Source organism: Solanum tuberosum, unplaced genomic scaffold, assembly GCF_000226075.1.
Source record: "Solanum tuberosum cultivar DM 1-3 516 R44 unplaced genomic scaffold, SolTub_3.0 scf00071, whole genome shotgun sequence".
Taxonomy (NCBI): Eukaryota; Viridiplantae; Streptophyta; class Magnoliopsida; order Solanales; family Solanaceae; genus Solanum; species Solanum tuberosum.
The window spans coordinates 747,482-762,466 of record NW_006238997.1 but is presented as its reverse complement, the minus strand read 5'-3'; the positions used below and the strand labels follow the sequence as shown (position 1 = coordinate 762,466).

The following is a 14,985-nucleotide window of genomic DNA, read 5'->3' as shown; positions in this document are numbered from 1 at the left end:
CGATTTCCAAGAGAGCTTGTAAGCTTAAGTTTTGAGTAATTATCTCAAACCAAAGAAAGAAGTTTTGATTTTAAATCATATGAGCTAAGTATATTTTGGGAGTAGTATTGAGCACCGATATGGGGATGCGAGTTGAAATTAACCCAAGTCTCCATAAACCATGTAGTCATCATGGGTAGTAAAGGATCATACTTTTTAGATGACTCCTTAAGATGCTTTTAACATAGACTAGTGGATCCACTTAGTTAAGCTTTCTATATGACGACAAAGTATAGGAACTCCCACAGAAACTATATTACTTTATTACATATGTAAAATTGAGTTTGTTATTGCATTTTCTTTAATGAACTAAGTTTCTTTTACTATTTTATAAAGCTTTTCATCGAGTTTGCTTACAACAATAGTTACCACTCCAGCATCCAGATGGCTACTTATGAGGCTCTTTATGGGAGAAGTTGCAAATCTCCTATTGGATGGTTTGAAGTTGGTGAAGCTGGGTTGATAGGACCAGATCTAGTTCATCAATCCATGGAGAAGGTGAAAGTGGTTCAAGAGAGGTTGAAGACGGCGCAGAGTCGTCAGAAATCCTACACTGATGTTAGGAGAAGAGAGTTAGAGTTTGAAGTTGATGATTGGGTGTATTTAAAGGTTTCACCCATGAAGGGCGTTATGAGATTTGGTAAGAAGGGGAAGCTTAGTCCTCGGTATATTGGACCTTATCGAATAGCCAAGAGGATTGGCAAAGTAGCTTATGAGTTGGAGCTACCACAAAAGTTAGTAGCGGTTCATCCGGTACTTCACGTCTCCATGTTGAAGAAGTGCATGGACGATCTTTTATTGATCATACCAACTGAAGATATTGGGATCAAGGATAACTTATATTATGAGGAGATTCCTGTTCAGATTCTAGATCGCCAAGTTCGTAAGTTGAGGACTAAGGAAGTAGCATCAGTCAAAGTCCTTTGGAGGAACCAATTTGTTGAGGAAGCTACTTGGGAAGCTGAGGAGCATATGAAGAAGAGATATCCACATTTCTTCGAATCCGGAGAAGTTCCAAATCAAGGTACTAATCCTTTTCTTGGCATTTTACTTATAAATTGGCATGTAGTGTTTGCTTTGCTTGTTGGGTGTTTGAAATGTATGACTGATATTACACCCTTAGCTTAGTAAGAGTAATCTCATTCGAGGACGAATGTTCCGAACGGAGGGGCATTGTAACATCTCGCAAATTGAAATAACTAGGAAAGAGTTAAAAGTTGGGGAAAGAATCATTTTTGGAATGTATATGAAAATCTGGAAAATTGTGAAGTGTGTTAGTTGAGTTTTTAATCAACTTCAAACGGCCATAACTCCTAGCTCAGTATGAGTTAGGTGTATTTCCAGATATGGTTGGAAATCTCTTGGAATAACCTTTCTAACGCCGATGAGTTTGTGCGATTCTGAGTTTGTATGAGTGAGTTATCCCTTTGGAAGTTGGGTTGTTTGAATAAAGAAAGTCTAATCCACATTTTTAAAGGGTAATTTAGTATTTTCCTTACTAATTATTCTAATTCGTTTTTAGGAGTTAATTGGGGTAAAATAATATTTTAGTCAATTTAGAAAAGTTGAAGTTTCACGCTAGGACTTGGAGAAAAGAGGAGAAGGGAGAAGAGAAATCAAGATTCGTGAAGATCATCGAGTTTAACTTGTGGATTTCGTCAAGGGGTGATCCTTACGAGGTATGTGAGATCACATAGCGTTGGGATAGTTCACCCACGCAACAACCATGATTTAATTCAGCGAATTTAAATCTTTGAAAGTTTAGAAATTGAGTTCTTGATGAACATTGTTGAAAGTTTCGTTTGAATTTCTTCTGGGTTGTGTTGTTGCAGTTTATTGCGATTTGATCCATGTTTTCGGGTGTAATTTCGGTTGAATCTATCATATATTGAGGGTATAAATGATTCTAAGTGTTTGGGGAAGGAACAATTGAAGTTTAGGGGGTTTAGAGATGAAAAATTGAGAATAAAAGTTGTCAAACACCTAGATATAAGGGTGGGGTGTTGCGCCAGCCAACGCGCCTCAAAAGGGTCTCTGAATCTTCACCCTTGGGGAGCCACTCCAGGCAGTGCGCCCCAGAACAGAAAGGGAAACACCGAATTCCAAGAGAGCTTTTAAGCTAAAGTTTTGAGTAATTATCTTTCCAACACTAAATAATTGACCATTACACATATGAGCAATTTAAGAATCGTCGGCATGACTTCACATGAAAATAAAGATTAGTTCGAACCTTAGCTTAGAAATTTTTCAGGGTGTTACATAGAATCTATTAAAATCGATCATAGACAGATCTCAACTCCCATGGTGTATTGCAAGTGAATTCAATGATATACTTAATTATGGTTACAAATTGGACCATATTCAACAACCCGAATGGAGGATAAATCGTTTTAGAGAAGTGGTGAACTTTTGTAATCTTTTTTATCTTGGATATGCTGGCAACCGATTCATCTGGGAACTTTGCAGGAATTCACGTGATCGGGTAAGGGAGCGATTAGACTGTGCATTAGCCAATAAAGACTGGAAAGTCAACTTCCCGAATGAAAAAACTCATCACATCAAATCTGGTTCTTCGGATCACGCGGGGATTTTTTTTGAACTTGGGATTGAAAGTTATTTTTTATGTGGCTAAGCCTTTTCGATTTAAGAATTCTTTGATGAAGGAACTGGACATTAAACAGGCGGTTCAGATGGCGTGGGAAAAAGGATGGGGTCTACCTATTGATGGAATTATTAAACGTTACGGAGAAAACTTGTATGTTATGGGGGAAACAAAAGGCAACAGTTTAAGGCTAAATTGAAACAACCAAAGGCACAAATGAACCTCTACAAAAATAACTATCACGCCCTGAGCCTACAACATGGACACGACTGGCACTCGAGAACTATTGTTGGCCCCAAGCGAAACCTTGGCCTGACTCAACTCTTAGAGGAAGACTTACTCAATATAAGATGAACTCAAATATAAAGATTTAACTCAAATGTCTCAAATACTGAAATCAGAATATTTAGAAATAAACATTCAACTGGCCAAAGAGGCAACTCAAGTCTTAAACATTAACAATAGAAATGAATAGACTCATCAACTACTATTGTCTATGAAACCTCTACTAACTAAGGTGAACGTCGGGACAAGACCCACAACATTCTAATAAAAAAAGGTGAAGTGTAAACTCAATGTGAAACCCTCAAGAAAGCAAGAAGGCTCGCCAAGTCTAGCGGAACACGATTGGATCAACGGAGCGCCGGTTGATAATTCTGATTTTCTGTATCTGCATCATGAAAGATGCAGGCCAAATGGCGTCAGTACATGGAATGTACGAGTATGTAAGGGGAACTCTAAAGCATAGACATATAAGCTTGAACTGGAAGGAAAGGAACATACTAACCTCATCTCAACTCAACTCAAACTCGACTCAATACGATATAAAAGCGATGATAGAGATGCAATATAAATAAAGCTTTTAAAATAGTAGATAACAACTCAATGTATTCAAAAATACAATAATAAATCAGTTTGTATGTAAAGATACAAAATAACTCAATTTGAGAGATTCTCTAACCGACAACCATCACTATGAGATATGTGATTATACAGTGTCTCGCCCACGCTCCCAGAACTGTCTTATACCTTACCGGAGTATAAGACATCCTCAAATAAGTGGATCAACTAAGTTATGCTTAAAAAGCAATAAGGAATCATCTAAAAAGTGTGACCCTTTCTACCTCCGTTGGCTACATGGTTTATGAAGACTTTGAGTTGTTTGAACTCGTCCCCATATCGGTACTCAATACTACTCCCAAAATATATACTCAGCTCATAGGTTTAAAAAAACATTTCCTCATCCTCAAACTTTGAGATTATTACTCAAACGATTCTCTTAAAAGAGATTATACTCAAAACTCCTCATGAACTCATTTGGAAATCAAGGTTTCCTCCTCATTTTAAATGTAAAAACATTTACTCTTGGGAATACTTAGTTCCCATATATTAATTTTGAAAAATGAAACTCAACTCTCCTTGTCCTCAAACTCAAGTACTCTAAGTCTTAAAACAATTTTTGAAAGATTGTAAAAGACTTCTCAAAATGACTCGGAAAAACTCTCAAGACTTTACTCCTAACTCTACCTTGAATTCGAATTATGAATTCAAGGGTTATGATTCATGTTATGAAGGATCTCTCGATGTTTAGATGTAGTTTAGAGTAGTTAGAATCATAAAGAAGTGAAAGTATACTTTAAAAGAACTCATCGGGCCAAACGATGAAAAAAAGAGTGGGGGAAGGTGACCCTGGTGCACTGCTGGCGCGGGGCGCCATCCCCTAAACTTCAGAGAACTATTTTGGCACACTGCAGGCGCGGTGCGCCACCCAATCCCTAGAACGATCCGACGAATTTTTCTTCTCGTTTTCTGACCTTAACTTACCTAGAATCGATTGTTTTCCTCAAATTTTCCTTAGATTCAATTACCTAATACAAGTACACGAGAATCTACTCATTTTTCCTCAATAACAAATCTCAAAAATTGAAATCCTCACCTCAAGAATTCATCAACTCCATAAAAAAAGCATGAAGAACAAAACCTCAAGAACACCCATCAAGAATTCAAATCATTCAACCTCAAGAACGAAATTACGGATGGAATTCACATGATTGGCATGTGGGTAAACGAACCCAACACTATGAAAACTTACATACCTTAATCTGACGAAACAAATCCTCGATTCGCAAGAAATCTTGGCAAACTCTTGAACTCCTTTTTTCCTCCTCTTGAACTCTTTTCAAGACCCTAAGCGTATTTTAGGATTGTAAAAATTGACCCAAATAAGTTTCAACCCCTAAGATATTACAAAAAAATGTTTAAAGCTGATGGGGTAAGGAAAAGACCAAAATACCCCTCATACTGACAGTTATGGTGGTTTGAAGTTGACCCAAAACTCACAACTTAATCATAACTTGTCAAATTCTCAAATTAGTTCTTTCCAAATTGGTTCTTGCTCAAATTTGTTCTTTCCAAGACTGAGATGTTACAATAACACTGACCCTTATCATATTCAGTTGTTTAGTATTGCCAAATCAACACATTTGCAAGGCCTTGAGCAGCAAAATATTTTTTGGAAGCAGAGAGCCAAACAACATTGTTTGTAGGAAGGTGATGCAAACACAAATTACTTTCATCTCATGGCTTCTAGCAAGCGAAAGAAGAACACATTTTCTCAGTTGAAGGATGAAATAGGACAATGGTGTTGTGGGAATAGTGGTTTGGAGGGCATGATCTCTAGATTTTTTGAATCATTATACACGCCTGAGTAAGGGTACATGAACCCAATTCTTGATAAGATTGAAGGGAAAATTACACCAGATCAAAATGCATCCTTGAATCGACTTTTCACTATTGATGAGGTGAAAGAAGCAGTCTTGTCAATGCACTCGGATAAGGCGCCAGGTCCAGATGGGATGAATTTGAGTTTTTATCAGAGTTTTTGGGATGTAATTGGTAAAGATGTGGTGAATGCGATACTCACTTTTGTCAATAACAATGGAATCATTACAGGAAATAATTTTACTAAAATTATTAGGATTCCAAAAAAGAAGAAACCTGAGCTAGTTTCTGAGATTGACAGTGAATTTTTGAAGTTTCAAGCTTTCTATAAAAATAAATACATATATAGTGAAATGTCAGTAGCTATATATACAATTCTAAAACCAAAAATAGAAAAAGAAATATATCTATTGTTTGCAAAGTGATACTGGCAGAAAGAAGTTCTTATAAAATTGAACCATTTTCTCCTGTTACAGGACTTGTGCTTGCTTGTATCCATCAAGCTTGTTCAGTTCCTACGAGATGAATAATTAAGGACAATTAAAAAAGAACAATTTGATGCAAGAAGCATCCCACGTTCATGCTGCAGGATTGGGATAATGCTGCACACCAAAGGGGTGTAATGTATGTAGTCTACCCTAACACAAATATCAGTGGTTGATTCCACTGTTTGAACCTGTTATAGGCAACATTTTATGTTACTCGGACTCTTCAAAAATGTCAAATGGTGCATCAAAAGTGAAGAGTCTGCTCAACTCAAGGCATACTAGTAACACGGAGACAACTTTATTGTTGTTCCAAGGCTGCCCTTCATTATAAAGCACATGAATTATACATGAAAAATGAACCAACCAGCTAGCCTTGAAGTTTAAGCTATCACCAAAAGAAACAAAGGTAATTAATTTTAATAAGCCTTAGTCTCTATGCTTTCCAAGTGCGGGCAATGATAAATCACCTAAGACCGCTAATGTTCCATCTAATTCAAGAACAAGCCCTTCTCAATGTCTTGCCTTTCGCATGTGTTTTCTTTGAAATTGGAATTCCAACCAAGTTCCCTTTCCAAAGAGGGAACAAGTTGGTGCGACCGATTAAAGAAGAAGGACAACTCGCAATGGTACTATGGCTAGTTGGAAAGCCTTTCAAGCCAATCTCTTGATTCACATTCATGTGAAACCGGTGCAAGTCATGGACCCTTTTCTATTATGATGAACATTCTACGATACAACTCTTAATACAACTAAATTAAGTATAAGAATAATAAAATTGCATAAATAATATTAAAATATTAATCATACTTTACACTCCATATTTAATATAAGTCATACCTCAATCCATTTGGCTAATTTAGGCCTCTTGGTTGTGATGTCAAAGTTAAACCCCTCTGGCAAAAAAATCAAATTGGAACCTTTCGATAAAAAGAGCATATGCTATGTCAACCTAGCACAACAGAGTTTTTATATCAGCACAGAGTCTCTATGAAGTTTCAACTTCTAGATAAAAGTACATCCACAGTACTCTGTACTGATTGCCAAGTATGTTTTTGGGCAAAGCTATCATCTCACACGACACATCATCGAAAAGGAAAACTAAATGAAAGATAGTAATGACCTAACTGAATTATCGAGGAAGAAAGGTACATCGTCAAATTTGTGGAGAGATTTTTCTAGGTAATCAAATTGTGCACCTGGTACAAGTGTGAATACCATTAACTTACATAAGAAACATTTAACAAACAAAACATAATGATTTTCAACGAACAAAAGCTCAAATCTCTCCGGACAGTGTCCGTGCATCTCTTGTGAATGGTCTGTATACTTTTGGGACAAATGTAGTATCACTATAAGCTATCAATTCTTCAGCAAATTTCCGTTTTTCAGGGTCCTGCATCAATTTTCCAATATTTTCTTTTTATCAATTTATAGCTTAAGATTTCCTAAACAGATAGAACAATAATGAACTTTTGTAGCTTACATCCGGCAAAAGTGATGGTCCTTCAAAGTTACTATCAACATATTTAACCAGATCCAAACTCTCTCCTATCACTTTAATTTGTTGTTGTGCTCCAAGGATGGCACCTGTGAGGAGTAGAAAATATAAATAACCAAAAGCGTAAAATGAGATGCATGCACTTCAATGATTTAAACATTCACTTGCTTCAAATTCCTTATATAAAAGTTTATGTGCCAATCAGATGATAGATAAGACTAGAGCATTTATGCACTGCTCACTCAATAATCATTGAATTCGAAGAGGAAGAGAAATCCCTTTCCCAAAAATTCATGTACATTTTCTTCAGGAGTTCTCATACAATTTACAACGAGGCCAGATGCCAATCTCAAAATCTTAGCTCAAGATTTTAAAATACAAGTGAATTGGTCAAGAGAAAATGAATGTTCGTTTGGTGGAAAATTACCTTATTTTTGGGGTAAACGTTTTCTTTGTACCAATCAGGCTTGTTCTGAAGATCAATTGGAACTAACTTGACTTTGTCTTGCAAATCCTGCAATTCTAAATGTTAGGAAACTTATCTAGGAAAACAGGACCATTGTTGGGTATAAGAACTCACAGACTGAATAATTTCAACAAGGATAGAAATTACTTCCAAATTGAAATTAACAAAAGAGATCAATAAAATCAACAATTGTAATTAGTAGCATTTCCTTTCAGAGGTGGATAGAACTTTTGAACTATCGGTTCATCCAAACCGAATATTTTGGACATAGAATGTGAATATGTATATGAAAAATCACCAAAATTTTAACGACTATTAAAATCCGAGAGAAGACCCAAGGCTTGTCGTAGATAAGAGTTATATCCAATAAGTTTGAGTTTCATATCTTATTTGCGAGAATTTCTTCTCTCTGGTCGAGCAGTAAGCATCCCCTTGTATTAGGGTTCCAACCCGATCTGACTCCTAAGACGTTGTTGCTCTTCATCAATCGTTGTGCGCTAGCCTTTTCTCAACCTAGTAAAGGGGCAGCTAGTTGTAGCGCGCAGTGTACTAGTAAATAGGAAAAGCGAATTGAGATTAATAATGACGGATGGAGGTTGAGAGTAGAACATGTTTGGTGCCTCACCCTTGTCTCATTCGCCATAGACTGAAAATGATGGGAATCCTATCGAGAAAGAAGAGGCATAAATATCGTCTCTCCAATCCATCTTCCCTGGCCTCCCAAACACACTTTTTAAATGAAAGAAACCTCTAGACTGAGGGGAGTTACAGCTACATTGAAGCCGGTCAACAGTAACCTAAGAGCAAGTCAAAACTACGAGAAGTTTTGTGAAGGTAGAGTGAGATTTTCCAATCATACTTCAAGTTGGTGCACCACATGTTAAGAAGGCCGAGACTGCCCAGGCTTCGCCCTAAATCCCATCTAAGGTTGAATAAGATTAGATTAGTCTCGCTAAATTCCTTTTGGACTGCTTCATCAATGGAACTGGGCCTAATTGTATGAAAATTTCTTGTGATTCCCCTTCTTTCATTATAATAATAAAATCTGAACCCCGTGATTGTAAAAGTATAACAAGTTTAATACTTTCAAAACCTTAAAAGATTGAACCTATCAAGTTTGGATCCTGGCCGTCAAAAGTCAAGAAGTCATTACTTTTTTCAGTGTGATGGCTTGGAGAGCGACCTTTGAAGTAGAGTTGTTTCTTTAGTGTCATTTAAGTCATTGGTTTAGAGGCGTGAAAACAATATCTTCGAAGAAATGCAAGTGCAGATTGCATACCATATACACCATTTTACCTGAACTCCAGCAGGCCTGCACTAGCTGGATATATAACACTTCATGCACAGGTAGCCATTTCCAATATCACTACATGAAGCAGTATACTAAATTTGCAAAGGCTGAAATCTAATATGACTATGCGCATCAAACTTAAGAACTACTCCCTCTTTTTCATTTTATGTGGCAGTATTTGACTGGACATAAAATTTGAAAAAAAGATTTTTAACACATATCAAAAGTATCTTTCTACATTCGATCTTACACATGTCATGACATTTTTATAGCCATAAAGTTATGCAATTACAAGTAAAATGGTAAGTTCAAGGTTAAAGAGTCTCCAACTATAGAAAGTTGTCCATGTTTTTAGAACAAACTGCAAAGAGAAAAGTGAGATAAAGTAGAATGGAGAAAGCGGAAAAAATTTAAAATCAATGTTCTTGTTGTATCACACAGACCCAAACCCCAAAACCTGCTTCATCGTCTTCTTTCTTCTTCTTTTTTAATGGCAAATCGACTAGTTCCATGAGATACCTCCCACCACCAACAACAACAATGGCAGGTACAGGGTAACGCCTCATATTCTTCTTTTCATATAAAAGGTACTCAACTCAAATATCCTATGGATAAATAAATGAACTTTGAACCTAACTCAACCCCCCAGAAGACCATTCATTCCTAAATCACTCACAGCTAAAGCTAGACATCTAAAACATGGATAATTTTATATGGCACCCAATATATGGACTTGTTCACTAATTATGACGGTTCACCAATACCTCTTTCCTCTCCCTTCTCTGCTAACTCGTAGGGGTCAGACCCCCACAAAGGAAATTCTATATGGCAACCACTATCTATTGTTGCACTTATCGTGTATCTTGTTATTTTGTTGTTTAATCTTTCATATATTCTTGCTTTAGATACTTTTCTTTTGAGTCTAGAGTCTATAGAAAAGAGCCCTCTCTACCCTACCCAACATTTCAAACAACAAATGGACCTCGAACTTAACTCAATCGGTACCTCTGTAAATGATTACTGTTAATTAATTTTGAACAAATTAAATACATTTAATGAACAATTAACAAAAAAATAAGCAAATTAAGACTTATAGGGAAGCCATTGATTTTCTGCAATTGAAATGGACTCAGAAGATTCTGGAAATGTGATGAAAACAAGAATTTTGGGAGCTTTTATAGGAAGGAGTACGAGTTGTGTGTGAGTAGCGTAGTGACGAAGTTAAGGGCTCATTTGCTATTAAATACTATTCAATATTTAATACATTTTTCAAATTAATATATTTAAAGGGCGCTATAGTAATATTACTCATATTATTTATTGTTTCTTAAAGTGTGTGTGAAATCAATAGTGGACAACTATTGTTAGACAAAGGGAGTATTTCATAATTTTAATTTTTATACCAACTAAATATAAGATAAATTCATCCTAAAATTTGTCTCAAAATTAATTATTTCTTATAATTCATACCAAACTTACCAAGCAATAAACTCAATCAATATTTCTGAAAGTTGACCAATATTTGCATCTTTTTGTAGGGATTTTTGGTAATTATATGGATTTTTCAAAGTTTATTATGTTAGTTAAACTTAATTATTCTATTTAGCAAATTTAAAAAAAAAAGAAGCTAAAAATCCTGTGATCATTACTTAAAGGACAAAAAAATAAATCTACTTCCATAAATAGGCAATAATTTTGGCTAACAATTTACAAAATTACGAGGAAATGAAGGAAATTTCTAATGTATATGTAAGGTCCATAGTAAAAAAACGGAAATAAACTTCATCGACGATGTGCAATTTATGAATTCCATACAATTAGTACCACATGCAATTTATGAATTTCATACAAATAGTTGTCTATTTATTTGCATTCAAAAGAGCAACATTTTTTTTTATAATTAATGAGAATATGAACAATTAAATGATGCATATTCCCCCCCCCCCTCTAGGGGCGTATACAGGAGGGGGTCACCGGGTTCACGTGAACCCATGGTCCCCTCCCGAAATCATATATAGTAGTGTTATATTTTTAAAAAATATTTAAATATAGATGCGTGAACCCAAACTCGAAGTATCATATAATGTAGTACGGTGATGATTGGGTGCACCTCTCTAGGTGAGGTTAGAAATTTGAATATTTTATCTATCTTGTTTTAGTTTTCTTTCTAAGATTTTGTAACTGGTTTGGATAAATAAAAGTTAATTTTGGACCTATGATTTTAAAATTTTAATGATTTTCAATAAAAAGAATCTAACCGATCAAATTTATGTCTTAGATCTACCTTTTTGTAATAGTGCACCCATTATCTATAAATCCTGAATACGCCTCTGCCCCCTCCACTTCTCTCCCCATCAAATCTTATTCATTTTTTTTACACTTCTACACATGCTTTAGACATGATCAAAAATAATATAAAATCAATATTTCTTCCAATTAGTCATAAAATGATTTTAAATGAAAAAGTGATTAAGTTTTATTTTTTTAATTAAGACATGTTCTAAGAGTTAAAAAGGTATAAAAAATAATAATTTCAACACTTTTTTAGTTCAGTTATACATCATTTTTTTATGGGATAATGCATAAGTATTCCTCTAGACTATGACTGAAATCTCAGAGACACACTTAAACTTAACTAGGGTCCTATTACCCTCCTACACTAATTTAAAATGGAATAAATATACCACAAACACTGACATGGCAACAAGTGATGAGTGCGCAAATTGGACACATGTCATTTTTTTATTGGTAATTTTATAATTAGTTAGTACACATATTTATTGATAATAAAACTTATATATATTTAATTATTTTTATTTCTTTCTTTATAAAATATTTATTTTAATTTCTTTTCACTTTAAACTTTTTTTCATTAATTTATTATTTTTTCACTTTCAATTATTTTTAATAAATTATGTGTATTTTTTTTAAAAATAATTTAAAAGTGTCCTTTAATTTTAATGTTTTAATTTTTTATGTTTTATTTGATTTTCTTCACTTATTTTGATACCCGTTCAAAATTAACTTATTTTAAATACAAGACATTTGAAATCAAATCAAAACGAAAGACAAAGAAAATAATATCAATGCAAAAATAAAAGAGAAAAAGCAACGAATGTAAGTAAAAAAAAAAGTTTCGATACAAAGTAAAAAAATGTGTATTAACTTAATTTAAATCCAAGATAAAAAGAAATAAGAATATTTTTTAAAAAAAATATTAAGAAAATATTTTAAATTTTTTATCTTTTTTTAAAAAAAATTAATTAAAAAATAAAAATATAATATTTACACACGTGGCGGGCGAGTGTGTACAAACACAACCAACTTGGGTGTTTGAAGGTGCCACATCAGCACAAAAGGTATACAAAAATACGAAAAAAATGAGTTCAGGGGGGTAATAGGATCTTGGTAAAGTTTAGGTGTGTCTCTGGGATTTCGATCATCGTCTAGGGGGGTACCAATGCCTTATCCCTTTTTTTATTGATACACTAGACACCGGTGCCCGTGCTATTTGTTATTTTTAATCTCAATTTATGTGATATAGATAGAATTTACAAAGTCAAATAAATTTTAATATGATTTTAAATATTTTAAGTTGTTAACTATTTTGATTTATAGTATTTTTTACGTAATTATTAAATAATATATGTTACTCCCCTCTTCCCAATGTATATGTAGTACAAATAGAACTTCAAGACTCAATCAAATGTTGTTAATTATTGAGATTTACAATACTTTTTACATAGTTTCCAAATTAAATAATACATGTTACTTCTTTTGTCCTATTTTGTGTGACACTGGTAAATTAATTTCAAAAATCAGTCGAATTTTTTATATGTTTTTTAAAACATTTAATTTGTCAATTATCATGAATTATAGTATTTTTTACGCAATTTTTAACAATAAATTAATTTCAAGAATCAATCGAATTTATTCCTTATTTCAAATATATTTAGAGTTATTATTTACTCTTGTTCTATGTGACAAGTTTTGCTCTGCCCTTATTAAGTTTTTCCATTGCCCTTCGATGGCCTCATCATCAAATACCAATGATAATTTTACTATCCCACTAGAGGAGATATGAACTGCCAAACACGAACTCTATTAATGGATCTATGAATTGGTTGTTGTGGTGTGTTGTGTTCCGCATTCTTACTGACAAGCCTGTAACTATGAGATTCTTTCAGGATGCCAGGGGAAGGCAAGCCAATGAAAGATCTTGGAAACAATTATTTTCTCATTCAATTTTATCATGAAATTGTAGTAATAATTTTGAACAAGTTGAATTATCCATTTCAAAATCACACATCAAGCAAACTATTTACTATTTCAAACCTCATTAATTTCATTCATAAAATTCAAAATGCTCATTACCAAGTTATTTTGCTAACCACACAACATTTGTACTATACCACATAACATCATAACCTACCACTGAGGTCGAATTTGAAAATATCTCTTCATCATTAATGAGAGAATGGAACAAGAAATTTTGATCTCAAATCAAATCACACACGCACGATTAGAAAAGAAAGAATAGAAGTTTCCTAAAAAACCTATAGCCTCTCGAAGATAAGTATCAGACATCTCCACACTGATCCACAAGACTCTACTAGACTCGGCTCTTATACTTGTGAGATCGATGAACTTAGGGCTCTGATACCAAATTATCACGACCCAAAACCACAAGCCGTGATGACACCTATGTTCCCAACTGATAGGTAATCCAATCAAATAGTTAATCAATTCAACTTAAACGTGGAAAGGTAAGTAGCAAGAAAATATTTAAAATACTAAATCTTTTAAAATAAGTACAAGAGCTTCTAAACTACGATGCAAGTCTAGACCTAAATGGTAAACCTAGACGTAAGGAATATCCTGTCTGGATACTAAAATAAAATAATAACTAAAGATATAGAGGGAGGTGTGAGCCAAGGAACAGTCAAGCAGCTCACCACAACTCCAAGATAACTCAAGCTCAGCTCTAAAAGCTCCACAAAATGCGCTTGAATTTGAAATCCAATCTGCACCACAAAAAAGTGCAGCAAGTGTAGTATGAGTACGAAATCACATGTACCCAGTATGTCTCATAGACTGAAAATGGAGAAGTAGTGATAGAAGTATATAAGAAAATAATCTTTTAATTTTACAGGTCCACATTATACTTATCAACCAAGTTTTCATCAAATAGGGATAATCAAATGTCACGTAATGTCCAAACATCAATAAAGTATATAACCAACAAGAATGAAGGATGTAAGGAGATGCAATACAATGTGGCACTATGAAATGATATGTCTCAAATGTCAAGTACTCTCTCAGAAATACATCGAGAATTCGTGACCTATGGGGGACTCGCGAAGTCCATATATCGACATAGACGATCTCCACGTGTTTGTGCGGATGATCTCAACGCACTATCATAAAATCAATAATTTCCAATACGGACAATCTCCATGTGCCCAACTTATAATCACAAAATCAATCTCAACACGGACGATCTTCATGTGTCAGACCTTTACTCATATTCAATCTCATGTCAATGCATGTACACAATATAATATCAATAACAAGGGATGATGATGCATCTTAATCAATCAGATGTCGGTATGACATATAATCACCTCAACTATCACAAATATATGGGTTCAATAAAGAAGCACAAACACACAAAAGAAACTAAGTCAATAATACATCAGCTAATGTCCATATGTTTTGACATTTTCGGATTACAATCCATCATTTTATGGTAATAAACCTTCCTTTTATAACACTGGTACTCGAACCAATGCCCGTCACTGGTACGAGACCCATCTTATGCCCTTATCCATTTTCTATTCTATTTTAAATATTTAATTTTAAAAAACATCCATGAACAAC

At 34.2% G+C, this 14,985-nt stretch overlaps 1 pseudogene; it reads right to left on the bottom strand.

Moving 5' to 3' along the window:
- Positions 1–7,009: 7,009 nt before the first annotated feature.
- LOC102585359 (glutathione S-transferase L1-like) lies at positions 7,010–9,671 on the bottom strand (annotated as a pseudogene).
- Positions 9,672–14,985: the final 5,314 nt, after the last annotated feature.